The 18276-nt window shown below is 38.5% G+C and overlaps 1 pseudogene; it reads right to left on the bottom strand.

Annotated features, from left to right (window-relative positions):
* Positions 1 to 16570: 16570 nt before the first annotated feature.
* Positions 16571 to 17942, bottom strand: LOC113930229 (annotated as a pseudogene).
* Positions 17943 to 18276: the final 334 nt, after the last annotated feature.

The raw sequence follows: 18276 nt of genomic DNA, 5'->3' as shown, positions 1-18276 counted from the left end.
TACAAGAAATATTAAAGGATGCCTTTCAGGTACAAGAAAAATGGCAGTACATGTAAATATGTTGTATAGAAATGAATAATCAATACTGGAGATGCTAAATATGATGATAGTAATAGAATATTTACTTTTTATTTTTTTAAAAAAATTCCTTATGAATTAATTAAGAGTGTAAACAGAAATTCATAACAAGGCATTGTGGAGTATAAATTATGTGGAATTATTAATTTCTTGAACAATAATAGCACAGGGACTGGGGGGAATAGAAGTATACTGTTGTAAGATTCTAATTCAACTCGTGAAGTAGTACAATATTACTTGATGGTAGACTGTGGCAAGTTAAAGAAGCGTCAAATATAAACCCAAATATACCTATCCAAAAAATTATGGCTAATAAGCCTATGTGGGAGATAAATGGTATCATGAAATGCTCACTTTATTATTCATTCATTCATTCATTCATTCATCCTGAGAGAGAGAGCATGTGTGGGAAGGGGGAGGGGCAGAGAGAGAGAGGGAGAGAAAGAATCTTCAGCAGGCTCCACACTCAGCATGGAGCCTCACACAGGGCTGGATCTCATGACCCTGAGATCATGACCCGAGCCGAAATCAAGAGTCAGACACTTAACGGACTGAACCACCCAGGCATCCCCTCACTTAATTTAAAATAAGTCCTAAAATGGGGAAAAATAAGACAATAGATGAGCAAGTAGAAAACAGATAGCATGATAGCTTTAAATCCAACCATATCGATAACAGTATTAAATACAAATGGTCTAATTCACCAATTAAAATGTAGAGATTGACAATTTGGAGTCCTTTTTCTTAAATAGACTCTATTTTTTAGAGCACTTTTAAGTTCATAGCAAAATTGAGCGGAAAGTACAGAGCCATCCCATAAACCTCTTGCCCAAAACGGACACAGCCTCCCCCACTACCACCATCCTGCACCAGACTGGCATACTTCTTACAATCAATGAATCTATATCGACACATCATTATCACCCAAAGTCCACAATTTACATCAGTGTTTACTGTTGGTTTTGTGCATTCTATAGGTTTGGACAAATATATAATGACATGTATCCGCCATTAAAGTATCATACAGAATTGTTTCACGCCCCCCCCCCCCCAAATCCTCTGTGCTCCACATACAAATTCCTCTCGCTCTCTCCTGACCACAGGTGACTGCTGAATTTTTTTCTTGGTACTGTTTCCATAGTTTTGCCTTTTCCAGAACATCATATAGTCGGAATCACGCAGTATGTAGCCGTTTCAGATAGGCTTCTTTCAGCAAGTCATACGCACTTAAGTAAGGTTCTTACATGTCTTTTCACGGCTTGATAGCTCATTTCTTTTTCATGATGAATACTATTCCATTGCCTGGATGTGTCACAGTTTATTTATTCATTCACCTACTGAAGGACATCTTGGTGGTTTCCAAGTTTTAGCAATTATGAATGAAGTTGCTATAAACATACATGTGAGATTTTTGTGTGGACATACATTTTCAACTCATTTGGGTAAATACCAAAGAATGATCCATATAGCTGGAGTTGTATGGAAGTGTTGAAACCCTATATTGTACACCTGCAACAAATACTGCCCTGTATTTTACCTAACTGGAAATTAAATAAAAACTTAAAAGAGAAAAATATCAACACTTACTATGAAGTTTGCTGTCGACATGAAGATCGACAATAGAACAATGGAGCATGATAGTGATTCCAGGTACAAATACGCACAAGTATATAGTCATTGCTTTTTCAAAAAGGTGCCAAGGATATTCAATGGGGAAAAATAATCTTTTCAAGTCATGGTGGTGGAAAAAATGAAATAGCCATATGAAAAAAAAGAAAAAAAAAGAAAAGAAAGAGAGAGAGAGAGGGAGAGAAAGAAAGAAAGAATGAAAAAGAAAGAAGGAAGGAAGGAAGGAAGAAAGAAAGAAGGAAGGAAGAAAGAAAGAAGAAAGAAAGAAAGAAAGAAAAAGAAAGAAAGAAAGAAAGAAAAAGAAAGAAAGAAAGAAAGAAAGAAAGAAAGAAAGAAAGAAAGAAAGAAAGAAAGAAAGACAGAAAGAAAAGAAAGAAAGAAAGAAACCTCTACTACTACTTGACACCATAAGGAAAAATAGGAAGTTATGACCTTCATAGTGTGCTTGATTTGGGTAAGGTTTTACAAATTAGGATGTCTAAACTATACAAGAAAAAATTTAGTAAATTTGACCTCACCAAAATTAAAAAAAATAAATTGGTCTTCAAGTGTCACTGTTTTGAAAATGAAAGGGAAAGTCAGGCAAACAATGAATCATGGAACACTACATCAAAAACTAATGATGTACTGTATGGTGACTAACATAACATAATAAAATTTAAAGAAAGAAAAGAAAGAAGAAAGAAAGAAGGGAAGAAAGAAAGAAAGAAGGAAAGAAGGAAAGAAAGGAAAGAAAGAAAGAAAGAAAGAAAGAAAGAAAGAAAGAAAGAAAGAAAGAAAGAAAGAAAGAAAGAAAGAAAAAGAAAGAAAGAAAGAAAGAAAGAAAGAAAGAAAAAGAAAGAAAGAAAGAAAGAAAGAAAGAAAGAAAGAAAGAAAGAAAGCAAGCAAGCAAGCAAGCAAGCAAGCAAGCAAGCAAGAAAGAAAGAAAGAAAGAGAAAGTCACAGGCTGGAATGAAGTACTTAGAAAAAATATATATCCAACTCAGGACACTATTCAACTATATAAAGAACTCTTACAATTCAATCATAAGAAAATAAATACCCAACTATAAAACTAAAAACATGGACAAAATATTTCGACAGACTACCTCAATAAAGAAGCAAGTAGACACATGAAAACATGCTCACCATCATTTATTATTAGGGAAATGCAGATTAAAACCACAATTAAAAACTGTGTGGACACCTTAGCATGACTAAAATAAAATAGCTGACCATACCAAATGGTATGGAGCAACTAGAATACTCATACACTGGTGGTGGAAATGTAAAATAATGCAAACACTTTGGAAAATAGTTTGGTAGTTATCTAGTTAAATATACATGTCCCATACAACCCAGTCATTCCACACCAAGGTATACACAGAAAAAAGGAAAACCTATTTCTACAAAAAGTGTATTTATGAATGTTCCTTGAAATTTTATTTGTAATAGACAAAACCCCGGAGACAAACCAAATGTCCATCAACAGGGGCATGATCTAATTGTGGTATATCCATACAATGTCATAAACCATTAAAAAGGAATGAATTATTGATACATACAGCAACATGAATAAATCTGAAAATATAATACTTGAAAGAAGTCAGAACATCCCCCGGCCCAAAAAAAGAACACAGGTGGTATAATTACACTTATTAAGGCTAGACAATGAACATTAATGTATAGTGACAGAAATCAGTTCAATGGTTGCCTGGTGATGAGGGCATGAGGAGGGCCGGATGGATTTCAAAGGCACACAAGGATATTTTTGGTTGTTTATATATATATATATATATATATATATATATATATATATATATATTCTATATATATTCATTATCTTGACTATGATGATTGGTTCACAAGTACATATATCAAAATTCATCAGACTGTACACTTTATTTTTTTATTTTTTAATTTAATTTAATTTTATTATGTTATGTTAGTCACCATACAATACATCATTAGTTTTTGATGTGGTGATCTACGATCCGTTGTTTTCGTATAACACCCAGTGCTCCTCATGCAGTACGTACCCTCCTTAATACCCATTACTGGCCAAACCCATCCCCCCACTCCTCTCTAGAACCCTCAGTTTGTTTCCTGGGGTCCATAGTCTCTCATGGTTCATCTCTCCCTCCGATTCCCCCCCTTCACTTTTCCCTTCCTTCTCCTAATGTCCTCCGTGCTATTCCTTATGTTCCACAAATAAGTGAAACCATGTGATAATTGACTTTCTCTGCTGGAGTTATTTCACTTAGCATAATCTCCTCCAGTTCCATCCATGTTGATGTAAAAGTTGGGTATTCATCCTTTCTGATGGCTGAGTAATTGTCCATCCATTGTACACTTTACTTTTTGGAAAGATTTATATTTATTTATTTTAGAGAGAGGGAGGGAAGGGGTGTGTGCCCCAGAGTAGGAGGAGGGGCAGAGAGAGAATCTTCAAGCAGACTCCCTGCTGAGTGTGGAGCCCAATGCGGGGCTCAATCCCCTAATCCATGAGATCACCACCTGAGCCAAAACCAAGAGTCGGGTGCTCAACTGACTGAGCCACCCAGGTGTGCCCAGACTGTGCACTTTAATTAAGTCTGTTGGGTCTCCAGTGTGTCAGTTTTAACTCAATACAGGCACACACACACAAAAGACAGAGGATGAGGATATATATTACAAATTTTACAGATTTATAAAATGTAAATACCAAGTACTATGTACAAGAACACATGTCTCACTGTATGCATTTTTCAGCTGCATAAAGAAAATGATATATATTAAACACACTAGAATTTCTTGTCTCTGTGAGAGGCATAGAGTGGGAGTGGAAAAAGCAAACAAAGAGTATCAAATAAATGAATGACAAGTGAGGGGCCTGGCCTGAAAGAATCACGAGAATAGTGATATGAGCTGGAAATAAGATTTTGTCAACCTCTGACCCTAAAGTATCCCCACTGTCCCTTTGCTTGAACTATTCTGACCTTCTCTTAGGCCTGTGAGAATCATACTTTTGACTGCCTTCGGGACTTTAGAGTGCTGCCCCTGGGGACCCTGAAGTGGTAACCCATTTTCCTCTCCTGTTCATCGGTCTACCTCATGCTTATTTTTGAGGTCTCAACTTAAATAACACTTTTTCATGAAGGCCTTTTCTGGCCACCCAATTCTTTATCCCAAATTTAAATTACTCATCCTCTTTTCCTTTCTCTTAGTACCATGAAATCTTCCTCCATTTTGGTATTTGTCATAAAAGTATATATTCGTTAGAGAGATCCTTTCTGAAACATCTGTCTCCCCATTCCAGCCCAAGCCCCATGGTGAAAGTTGCCATTGTCTGTTTTGTTCTCCACTGTATGCCCCGAGGGCCTCTTCCAATGCTGCTACATAATAATAGACTCTCAAATGTGTCTGTGGAAAGAATAAGTGAATAAATGAATGAATTGGAAAACTGAATGGAAAGGATGGAAGAATCAGTAGAGGGATTGGTATATGAGTGTATACATTCAGTCTCCCTGAAGATGTGGCTCCATGTGGCCCTGACAGTGGGGAAACAGACAGGGATATGGGAGGGAGAGCAAAGGGATGAAAGGTACCCAGATATGGAATATGGGGGGAAAGGATGGAAGGGAGAAGGAGAGACTAAGCAGAAAAACCAGTTGGAGGACTGAAAAGACTTAGGAAGGAGGGAGAGAGAAGTAGCGGCAAAGAGAGAGGGAGAGGGAGAGGTGGGATGGGGGGAGAGGGACAGGAAGTAGGACTGCAGGGTGACAAGCAGAAAGCCAGGGGCAGGAGGAAAGTGAAGGAGCACCTCTCCCCAGTGACACACCTTACTGGGTGGTGAGCAAAATAATGAATTCCAGAAGTTCCCCCTTTTCTTTCTATCACTATCATCTCTCAACATTGGCCATGAAAAAATTAGAGCTGTTTGTAAACACCAAAACAACAAAGGTCCTGCCTCACTCATTGCTTTTGGTGAAAAGCTGGTAGCTGAGATCTCACCAGGGATAAGGCTACAAGGAAAAAACACGAACAAGAACACACTCCTCACTCTGAAGCCAGCTGCATTCAGGTGGTTATGTGGGAAGCTCATACTGTGTAGGTAATAGACTGATGTATGCACTGTATTCGTAGAAAGAAAAAAAAAAGGAAATATTTTATCAAGTCTTTCATGTAATATGTCATGGAGAATTCCCCATCGTGGGGCACTGGGAAGGAACTGAATCTTCTCAGGGACAACACAAGGAATTCCGGATAGAAGTTGCCCTGCTGCTGGTACTGGGAATTCATTATGTCAAGCCTCTAAATTGGAATAGAGAATTTAATATCCCAAAGCCATGAAAAGGTTTGTAAACATGATCACTTGATCCCAAGCACATTTTTGCAAGTGGTGTTAGACTAAGGACACTCAATGAAAAGAAACGGCCACATTTTAGCATTTAGCATTTACATGCCAATATGAAACCCTAACACCCTGATCTTAGTTTTGCCATTAGATCTTCCCCTCCCATCTCCTGACACATGAGGGAGGTAAAAATTTACAATGATCTTATTTTGGGTACCTTTGAGTAATGGTGTATGCAGTGTGTGTGGGGGTGGGGTGGGTGAATGGGTGTGTGTCTGCCCTCACAGTGGATTTTATTTGGGGAGGACAAGGAAAGCAAACATGACGAGGGCTTATGAGAGTGAAACATTGACTTCCTGATGGTAAATGATGGTAAACGGCAGCCCTGGCGTGGTTAACACCCGCCTAACCAAGAGGCTGATTAACTAACATACTTGTGAGGCTTATTCGGAGAGTGGTCATCAAGGAAAAGTTATTTTCGGATCCCTTTTATCATCAGATCCTTCTTTTGGTGGAGGAGGGGGTGGTGAGGAGGGCCATTATTGGCTAGGTACAATAAGAAATGTGCAAAGTGTTATCAATATACAACTTAATGGTAGCCAAAAGGCATTCTCAAAAAGGCAGTAAGGATATGTGTTGTCCATTTGCAGATAACTGTAAAATGTGAGGTACATAAAATAACATTGTGTGTAGAGTAAATGGATAATTATTTACATATGTGGGAGTAGTTACTAAATATGACCTGAAGTGGCCAATTCTATCTGAAAAATATCAGAAGCCAGTAACTCAACCATGGGATGTGTTTCTAGTTTGGACAGTCTAAATGTCAAGGACGAAGTGCTGAGAGATAAAATGAGGCCTAAATGAGGACAACCTGCTTATGTGGGACCAGTTTAAGATTAAGAACACTGATTTCATGGTACCAGATGTTAGTGCATGAGCCCCTGATGGAAAAGCAGGTGTGAGGGAAACGACTGAAAATTCAGGGGGCCTTAACCGGAGATTTACCTTATCTTCTCATGGGTTGAGTCCGCCAACCATGCCTGCAAACACCAAGTGCTGGTCTCTGGATGAGATTATGGCAATACCTGAGGGCATGTCTATTTGAATGGGTACATGTGACATTTCTTTTTTTCTTTATTTGAAAGGTTTTTTAATTTTATTTTTATTATGTTATGTTAGTCATTAGTTTTTGATGTAGTTTTCCATGATTCATTGTTTGCGTATAACACCCAGTTCTCCATGCGATACGTGTCCTCCTTAATACCCGTCACTGGGCTAACCCATCTCCCCACCGCCCTCCCCTCTAAAACCCTCAGTTTGTTTCTCAGAGTCCATAGTCTCTCATGGTTCGTCTCCCCCTGACATTTCAAAGTGGGTCATGGCATTTGGGTATGTGTGTTTCCCCATCTGCAGTAGGGTGAGAGGCAGGTGAAAGTGTGGCGTTATCGGTAAGAATCGGACAGTATGGGGCTAGTATTTGTCCAGAGGACAAAACAACATCTTCCTCCTATCCGACACTGCCGCTCCTGCCTCTCCCGAGGCTTTCTCTAAATGAGGCACAAGCACAAGGGCTTGGAATATTGTTCACTGGGCTAGTTCCCCATCCCTCTCCATTTACAGCCTTCTGGTCGAGTTGGGTTGAAGCACAGGCGTGGGCTCAAGAATGAAGCAGAATTCCTTTGACTCATTCTGCATCTTACCACCACTGACCCCTAAAGTGCCAGGATGAGGACTCAGCCCCAGATCTCCAGTGAGAAGAAAGGAAGAGAGAGTGATGTGGCAGCACCCAGCCTTCACAGGTGGGCACTGGCTGAACTTCCTGCTTAGTATTGTGAGAGAGAACATGGGTGTGTCCTACATGCATGCATGTCACCTCGCAGTGTGCGGTGGTACTGTGCTCAGTGCTCCAGAATCTGGCCCATCACATGAGTCTTCCCTCTGAGGGAGGGGTGAAGAAGGCGCTTGGGATCAGGGCCTTTCCCTGGACTGAGAGTGGAAAGAGAAGACTGACCCTATTCCCTGTGAGCTAGAACCACGGATAGAAACTGATCTGGTCATAGAACAAGGAGGTCATGTGTAAAAACTGGTTTTGCTGTTACAACCTCAAATGTACCAGTTCTGGAAACTGTTAAAATGTGGGCCTGTTAAAAATGGACAGGGGAAGAAACAACAAATGTTGGAGAGGTTGTGGAGAAAGGGGAACCCTCTTACACTGTCGGTGGGAATGCAAGTTGGTACAGCCACTTTGGAAAACAGTGTGGAGGTGCCTCAAAAATTTAAAAATAGAGCTACCCTATGACCCCACAATTGCACTCCTGGGTATTTACCCCAAGGACACAGATGTAGTGCAAAGAAGGGCCATATGCACCCCAATGTTCATAGCAGCAGTGTCTGCAATAGCCGAACTGTGGAAAGAGCCCAGATGCCCTTCAACAGACGAATGGATAAAGAAGATGTGGTCCATATATACAATGGAATATTACTCAGCCATCAGAAAGGATGAATACCCAACTTTTACATCAACATGGATGGGACTGGAGGAGATCATGCTAAGTGAAATAAGTCAAGCAGAGAAAGTCAATTATCATATGGTTTCACTTATTTGTGGAACATAAGGAATAGCGTGGAGGACATTAGGAGAAGGAAGGGAAAAATGGGGGGGGATTGGAGGGAGAGATGAACCATGAGAGACTATGGACTCTGAGAAACAAACGGGGTTTTAGAGGGGAGGGGGGAGGGGGGATTGGTTAGCCCGGTGATGGGTATTAAGGAGGGCACGTAGTGCATGGAGCACGGGGTGTTATACAAAAACAATGGATCGTGGATCACCACATCAAAAACTAATGATGTATGGTGACTAACATAACATAATAAAATTTTAAAAAATAAATAAATAAAATGTGGGCCTGTTGATAAAAACAAATGGGAATTCACAAAAGTGAATTTTCATTAGAAAATGAAGAAGCAATAAAATCTAGCATGTAATTGCTGATGATTTTAAAACTTTTCATCATGGTGGAAATCAGTCACATGCTTTAGTTGACAACATACAACTCTATAAAATACAATGGGGCGAGGTTTATATAAATTAAAAAACAGGATATTTATTATAACGTGTTGATTATTTTTAAAAAATCAAGGAGTATAAGAAAATATGAAGGTGGATACAATAAATTATATCAAAATGCAAAGTTCAGAATTACTGGTTCAAAATCATTGCATACAAACATCTATGTTTTCACTTGTGAGAGAAACTGATAGGCTAGCAGGTGGATAGCAAGAAAGGTAGATAAATTTACAAAAATGATTATTACAACTATCAGCTTCTTGTTTTTAAATTTCATAATGTCATGTTAGTCACCATACAATACATCATTAGTTTTTGATGTAGTGATCCACAATTTATTGTTTTCATAAAAAACCCAGGGTTCCATGCAGTACGTGCCCTCCTTAACACCCATCACCAGGCTAACCCATCGCCACACCCCCTCCCCTCTAAAACCCTCAGTTTCTTTCTCAGAGTCCATAGTCTCTCATGGTTCATCTCCCCCTCCAAATCCTGCCCCTTCATTTTTCTCTTCCTTCTCCTAATGTCCTCCCTGCTATTCCTTGTGTTCCACAAATAAGTGAAACCGTATGATAATTGACTTTCTCTGCTTGACTTATTTCACTTGGCATAATCTCCTCCAGTCTCATCCATGTTGATGTAAAAGTTGGGTATTCATCCTTTCTGATGGCTGAGTAATATTCCATTGTATATATGGACCACATCTTCTTTATCCATTCATCTGTTGAAGGGCATCTGGGCTCTTTCCACAGTTTGGCTATTGTGGACATTGCTGCTATGAACACTGGGGTGCATATGGCCCTTATTTTCACTACATCTGTATCTTTGGGGTAAATACCCCGTAGTGCAATTGCTGGGTCATAGGGTAACTCTTATTTTTAATTTTTTGAGGCACCTCCACACTGTTTTCCAAAGTGGCTGTACCAACTTGCATTCCCACCGACAGTGTAAGAGGGTTCCCCTTTCTCCACAACCTCTCCAACATTTGTTGTTTCTTGCCTTGTCCATTTTTGCCATTCTAACTGGGGTAAGGTGGTATCTCAGTGTGGTTTTGATTTGAATTTCCCTGATGGCTAATGATGAGGAACATTTTTTCATGTGTCTGGTAGCCATTTGTATGTCTTCTTTGGAGAACTGTCTGTTCATGTCTCTGCCCATTTTTTGACTTGATTATTTGTTTTTTGGGTGTTGAGTTTGAGAAATTCTTTATAGATCTTGGAAATCACCCCTTTGTAGTGTCATTTGCAAATATCTTCGCCCATTTTGGGGGTGCCTCTTTGATTTGTTCACTGTTTCCTTTCCTGTGCAGAAGGTTTTTATCTTGATGAAGTTCCAAAAGTTCATTTTTGCTTTTGTTTCACTAGCCTTTGGAGATGTATCTTGGAAGAATTTGCTGTGGCCGATGTCAAAGAGGTTATTGCCTATGTTCTCCTCTAGCATTTTGATGGATTCCTGTCTCACATTGAGGTCTTTCATCCATTTTGAGTTTATCTTTGTGTATGGTGTTAGAGAATGGTCGAATTTCATTCTTCTGCATGTGGCTGTCCAGTTTTTCCAGCACCATTTATTGAAGAGACTGTCTTTTTTTCCCTTGTATATTTGTTCCTGCTTTGTCGAAGATTATTTGACCATAGAGTGGAGGGTCCTTATCTGGGCTCTCTATTCTGTTCCATTGGTCCATATATGTCTGCTTTTGTGCCAGTACCATGCTGTCTTGCTGATCATTGCTTTGTAATATAGCTTGAAATCAGGCATGCTGATGCTACAGCTTTTTTTCTTTTTCAACATTTCCTTGGCGGTTCGGGGTCTTTTCTGTTTCCATACAAATTTTAGGATTGTTTGTTCCAGCACTTTGAAAAATGTCATTGGAATTTTGATCGAGGTAGCTTTGAAGGTATAGATTGCTCTGGGTAGCATAGATATTTTAACAATGTTTATTCTTCCGATCCATGAGCATGGAATGTTTTTCCATCTTTGTGTGTCTTCTTCAATTTCTTTCATGAGTGTTCTGTAATTCCTAGAGTATGGATCCTTCACCCCTTTGGTTTGGTTTATTCTGAGGTATCTTATGGTTTTTGGTGCTGTTGTAAATGGAATCGTTTCTCTAATTTCTCGTTCTACAGTTGCATTGTTAGTATATAAGAAAGCAACATATTTCTGTGCATTTATTTTGTATCCTGCCACATTACTGAATTGCTGTATGCGTTCTAGTAATTTGGGGGTGGAGTCTTTTAGATTTTCCACATAAAGTCCCATGTCATCTGTGAAGAGAGAGAGTTTGACTTCTTCTTTGCCAATTTGGATACGTTTTATTTCTTTTTGTTGTCTGATTGCTGTTGCTAGGACTTCTAGTACTATGTTGAACAATAACGGCGAGAGTGGGCATCCTTGTTGTGTTCCTGATCTTAAGGGAAAGGCTCTCAGCTTTTCCCCATTGAGGATGATATTTGCTGTGTGTTTTTCATAGATCGATTTTATGAACTTGAGGAATGTTCCCTCTATCCCTATACTCTGAAGAGTTTTAATCAGGAGGGGATGCTGTATTTTGTCAAATGCTTTTTCTGCATCAATTGAGAGGACCATATTGTTCTTCTCTCTCCTTTTATTAATGTGTTCTATCACATTGATTGATTTGCGAATGTTGAACCCCCCTTGCGTCTCGGGGATAAATCCCACTTGGTCGTGGTGGATGATCCTTAAAATGTATTGTATAACAATCAGTTTCTAACACACATGCTATGCAAATAACAAGTATTAGATTTTATTTTATTAGTCTATGATAAAATAAAGGGCAGGAAACAAGAAAGACGTAAAATTTGGTTAATGTTCTCTTTACCCCAAGAGGTATTAGTTTCTGGAAAATTACTCCAAGATTAAGGAAGAAGAATTTGGAAACCAATAAAATGTGGATCTATTGAGAAAAGTAAATGTGAATTCACATACAGAAAATTACCCTTGAAACTAATATTACACTGTATATTAACTAAGTAGAATTTAAATAAAAACTCAAAAAAAGAAAAAAAGGCAACAAAATCTAGCATATAGATGCTGAGGATTTTAAGGTTTTCAATGGTGGGTATAAATTGAACACATGGTTTAATTAACAACATGTAGGTACATTTACAAAATGTAAGATGGTGTGGTATATATCTATTTAAAAATATAGGAATGTGATTTCTTAAATTTATTATAATATGTTGTTTGTTAATAATGAATCAAGGACTATGAGGAAAAATAAGGGCAAATCAATAAATTATCCCAATTTTAACATCCAGAATTATCTAGTTCTAACACTGGCTCAAAATCACTTCAGATACCTTATTATTCACCTATGAAATAAAAGGATAGGTTGGTAGGTGGAAAGCAAGAAAGAGGGATAACTTGAAAGAAATGAATATCACAGAAATTGGCTTATACCACACATGCCATTCAAGATAAGAATATACTAAGTTTTGTTTTATTGGTATGCTAAAATAAAGAGAAAGGGAACAAGAAAGAGATGAATCTTGGTTTTGGGATATATGTTTCTGGAAGATTCCTCCAAAATTAAGAAAATAGATTCTCAGTAACATTATATATTTGGGAACTTTATTATTTTCATGGCTCATTTAAATTTTGTTGGGCTCAGGAAAGTCCCTGCCTTGGAAGATAACATACAAAGAGGATATTTCCTTTGTACTTTCTACCATGACAACCCCCCATCTCCCATTTTTTTCAAGTACACTTATTTATTAAAGTATAAATTACAAAAATTATACAAATCATAATTGTGTTGCTCCATGAAATTTCACAAAGTGAACACACCACACTTAGGCAATCCCCCACTCAATTTGAAATGTAGAATATCACGTAGCTCCCTACAAGGCCCTCTTGGGCCCCTTGCCAGTTACCCCCATCCCTCATCTGCGAAGTAACCACAATCCTCACCTCTGGCAGCATGGTCTAGTTTTGTCTGATTTTAAATTTATGTAAATGGAATCATACAGTATAGAGTCTTTTGTGTTTAGCTTCTTTTCACTCAACATCATTTTCCTTTATTTTATCCATGCTCTTGGGTCTGGTAGTTACTCAATATCTTATTGTTACATTGTATTCTGTCATATGAATGTGTATAATTTATTCATTAATTTTACTTGTTATAAATATTTGGGTAGTTTTTTGTCTGGGATAGTACATATTTTGCTGTATGAACAATATTGTACAGACTTTAGTGATAATTGTACTTATATATGTGAATTTGTGTAGTTACCTAGGAGCTGAACAGCTAGGTCATAGGACATTGCCTACACTCAGCTTTATTAAATAGTACCAAAGAAAACTCCAAAATGATCATACCATTTAAAAAATGTGTGGTAAAACGTAAACAACATAATATTTATCATTTTAACCATCATAAGTATAAAATTCGTGGTATTAAATACATTTACAATGTACCCATTACCATCACCACTAACTATACCTAAAAAGTTTGTCATCATCCCTAACATAAACCTATTAAAGAATAACTCCCCATTTCTTCCTCCCACCAGCCCCTAGCAAACTCTACTCTACTTTTTGCCTGTATGAATGAATTTGCCTATCCTTGGTAACCCATGTAAGTGGAATACATTACAAGGTATAAACACAAATATAGTATTTGTTTTACTGTGTCTGGCTTATTTTAGTTAGCATAATGTTTTCAAGGTCCATCCATGTTGAGACATATATCAAAATTTCATTTTTTTATATCTGATCAATAGTCCATTGAATGAGTATACTACATTTTGTTTATCCATTCATCAGTTGATGGACACATGACTGTTTACACCTTTTGGCTACTGTCAATAATGCTGCTATGAACATGGGTATACAAATTTCTGTTTGAGTTCTTGCTCTCAAATTTTCTAGATATATACCTACAAGTAAAATTGCTAGGTCATGTGATAGTTCTGTGTTTAACTTTCTGAGAAGCTGCCAGGACCTCAGCCATGAAAAGCTGTGATCAACAATCAGAACCCAGAACCTCAATATTTAGAGAACAAAGTCCTTATTGCCCACATGGGCTCCAGCAAGGCACCCCAGCTGCCTGCCTGCATTTTCCTCTAAGAGCTTTATTATTTTACATCTCTTACTTAGATGTGAAATACAGCTCAAATGGATTATTTCACATTTTGTGAAGATGGGGGAATATTTCTTTTTTTCCCCTGTAGAGATATATAATTGATACTGCACAAGTTATTAAAAAGACCGTCTTTTCCCCACCTCACTGCAATGGCATTTACATCATCAGTGACCATATATGTGCATGTGTATTTCTGGACTCTTTAGTCTATTCCATCTGTCTGTTTATCCTTGCACCAACAATACAATGTCTTCATTATAACTTTCTATTAACTCTTTTTACAGAGCCCTTCAGCTATGCTTCTTCAAGATTAATTGGCTCTTTCTCTCCATTTACATTTCCATATACATTTTAGAATGAACTTGTCAATTTCCAAAAAATCCTGCTGTGTTTTTTAAAATGTAATTATATTTTAATTTTAATTCCAGTGTAGTTAATATATAGTGTTATATTAGTTTCAGGAATACAATATAGTAGATTCAATAGACAATAGAGTCAACAATTCCATACATCACCCAGTGCTCATCACAGCAAGTGCACTCCTTAATCCCCATCACCTATTTCACCCATCCCATCCTCCACCTCCCATTTGATAACCATCAGTTTGTTCTCTATAGTTAAGAATCTGTTTCTTGGCTTCTCTCTCTTTCCCTCTTTCTTTCTTTTACTCTTTTGTTGCTGTTGTATTTTAAATTCCACATATGAGTGATATCATATGGTATTTGTCTTTCTCTGAATGACTTATTTCACTTAGTGTAATACTCTCCAGCCCCATCTATGCCATTGCAAATGGCAAGATTTCTTTCTTTTTATGGCTGAATAATATTCCATTGTGTATATATCCCACATCCTCTTTATCCATTAATCTGTTGATGGATGTTTGAGCTGCTTCCATAATTTGGCTATTGTAAATAATGCTGCTATAAACATAGGGGTGCATATATCCCTTTGAATTAGTGTTTTTGTATTATTTGAGTAAATAACCAGTAGTTTGATTACTGGATCATAGGGTAGTTCTATTTTCTAACTTTCTGAGGAACCTCCATACTGTCTTCCACAGCGGCTGTGCAAGTTTACATTCCCACCAACAGTGCAATAGGGTTCCCCCTTCTCCACATCCTCACCAACACCTATTATTTTTTGTGTTGTTGATTTCAGTGATTCTGACAGGCATGAGGTGATATCTCATTGTAGTTTTGATTTGCATTTCCCTGATGATCAGTGATGTTGAGCATCTTTTCATGTGTCTGTTGGCCATCTGGATGTCTTCTTTGGAGAAATGTCTGTTCATATCTTCTGCACATTTCTTAACTGCATTATTTATTTTGGGGGTTGAGCTTAATAAGTTCTTTATAGATTTTAAATATTAACCTTTATCAGATATATCATTTGGAAATACCTTCTCCTATTCAGTAGGTTGCCTTTTAGGTTTTTTAAAAAAAAAGATTTAGGGAGAGTGGGGCGAGGGGCAGAGGGTAGAGGGAGAGAGAATTTTGACCAGACTCCCCAATGAGCGTGGAGTCTGATGTGGGGCTCAATCTCAAGATCCTGAGATCGTGACCTGAGCCGAAATCAAGAATCAGATGCTTAACCAACTGAGCCACCCAGGCACCCAGGTTGCCTTTTAGCTTTGTTGATTGTTTCCTTCGATGTGCAAAAGCTTTTTATTTTGCTGAAGTCCCAATAGCTTATTTTAGGTTTTGTTTCCCTTGCTTCACTAGACATATCTAGTAAGAAGCTGCTACCGCTGATGTCAAAGAGGGTACTGCCTGTGTTCTCCTCTGGGATTTTGATAGTTTCCTGTCTCACATTTAGGTCTTTCATCCATTTTGAAGTTATTTTTGCATATGGAGTAATAAAGGGGTCCCTTTCATTCTTCTGCATGTTGCTGTCCAATTTTCCCAACACCATTTGTGGAAGAGACTGTCTTTGTTTTCACAGGATGTGCTTTCCTGCTTTGTCGAATGTTAGTTGACCATATAGTTGTGGGTCCATTTGTGGGTGTTCTATTCCATTCCACTGATCTCTGTGTCTGTTTTTGTGCCAGTACCATACTGTCTTGATGACTACAGCTTTTTTTTTCCTCATTAAATTTATGTTTTAATGGGTCTCAAAATTCTGTGACAGATTTTTGGTCAAGTTGTTTCCATTAAAAAGTACTGATTTTAAAAACCAATAACTTAAAACTACCACACACATGAAAAAACAAATGGTCCACAAAACATTTTCCTTTCCTTCTGAGGGTTTTACGGTGCATTGTTATCATTAACCAGTCTTTTACTATTAAACTTAAATGGCCAATTAACACAAACAGTTCTGACACCATTCTTCCACCACTGATTAAGCCTGGGGTGGCAGTGGATATTGGGGATAATATTCATTTAGCCTTCTGAGCTTCCTGGGCAGACTTGGTGACCTTGCCAGCTCCAGCTGCCTTCTTGTCCACTGCTTTGATGACACCCACAGCAATCATCGGTCTCATGTCACGAACAGCAAAATGGCCCAGAGAAGGATAGTCAGAGAAGCTCCCAACACACATAGGCTTGCCAGGAACCATATCAACAATGGCAGCATCGCCAGATTTCAAGAACTTGGGACCATCTTCCAGCTTTTTTCCAGAACAACGATCTATCGTATCTTCAGCTCAGCAAACTTGCAAGCAATGTAAGCTGTGTGACAATCCAGCACAGGTGCATATCCAGCACTGATTTGGCCTGGATGGTTCCATATAATCACCTGAGCCATGAAGCCAGCTGCTTCCTTTGGTGGATCGTTTTTGCTGTCACCAGCCACATTGCCACAACAAACATCTTTGACAGATACGTTCTTCACATTGAAGCCCACATTGTCCCCAGCAAGAGCCTTGCTCAAAGCTTCATGGTGCATTTCAACAGACTTTACTTCAGTAATAACATTGACTGGAGCAAAGGTGACCACCATGCCAGGTTTAAGAACACCAGTCTCCACTCTGCCCACAGGGACAGCACGAATACCACCAATTTTGTAGACGTCCTGGAGGGGTAGATGCAAGAGCTTGACAGTTGGATGAGTTGGTGGCAGAATGCAATCCAGAACTTCAAGCAGTGTGGTTCCCTTGGCATTCCCATTTTATGGGTGACTTCCATCCCTTGGACCAAGACATGTTAGCACTTGGTTCCAGCATGTTGTCACAATTCCAACCAGAAATTGGCACAAATGTTACTGTGTAGGGGTTGTAGCCGATCTTCTTAATGTAGGTGCTGCCCACCTTAATGATTTCCTCATATCTCTTCTGGCTATAGGGTGGCTCAGTGGAATCCATTTTGTTAACACCAAAAATTAGTTATTTTACACCCAGTGTGTAGGCCAGAAGGGCATGCTCATTCTTGGAGATATCTGCTTCAAATTCACCAACACCAGCAGCAACAATCAGGACAACACAGTCAGCCTGAGATGTGCCTGTAATCATGTTTTTGATAAAGTCTCTGTGTCCTGGGGCATCAATGATGGTCACATACTTGCTGGTCTCGAATTTCCACAGGGAGATATCAATGATGATACCACGTTCACGTTCAGCTTTTGGTTTATCCAAGACCCAGGCATACTTGAAGGAGCCCTTTCCCATCTCAGCAGCCTCCTTCTCAAATTTTTCGATAGTTCTTTTGTTGATCCCATCATATTTGTAGGTCAAATGACCAGGAGTTGGTAGACTTGCCCAAATCTATGTGTCCCATGATGATGAGGTTGATGTGAGTTTTTTCCTTTCCCATTTTGGTTTAAGTCTAGTGGTGGTTTTCATGACGCCTGTGTTCTGGCAGCAAACCCATTGCGAAAAAACTACAGCTTTCTAATATAGCTTGAAGTCAGGAATTGTGATGCCTCCCACTTTCCTTCTCTTTTTTAAGATTGCTTTGCCTCTTTGGGGTCTTTAGTGGTTCCATACAAATTTTTGGATTGTTTGTTCTAGCTTTGTGAAAAATGCTGGTGGTATTTTGATAGGGATTTCATTGAATGTGTAGATTGCTTTGGATAGCATAGACATTTTAACAATGTTTATTCTTCCAATCCACGAGCATGGAATGTTTTTCCATTTCTTCGTGTCCT

The sequence above is a fragment of the Zalophus californianus genome, chromosome X, assembly GCF_009762305.2.
Source record: "Zalophus californianus isolate mZalCal1 chromosome X, mZalCal1.pri.v2, whole genome shotgun sequence".
Taxonomy (NCBI): Eukaryota; Metazoa; Chordata; class Mammalia; order Carnivora; family Otariidae; genus Zalophus; species Zalophus californianus.
This window is presented reverse-complemented; position numbering and strand designations above follow the sequence as displayed.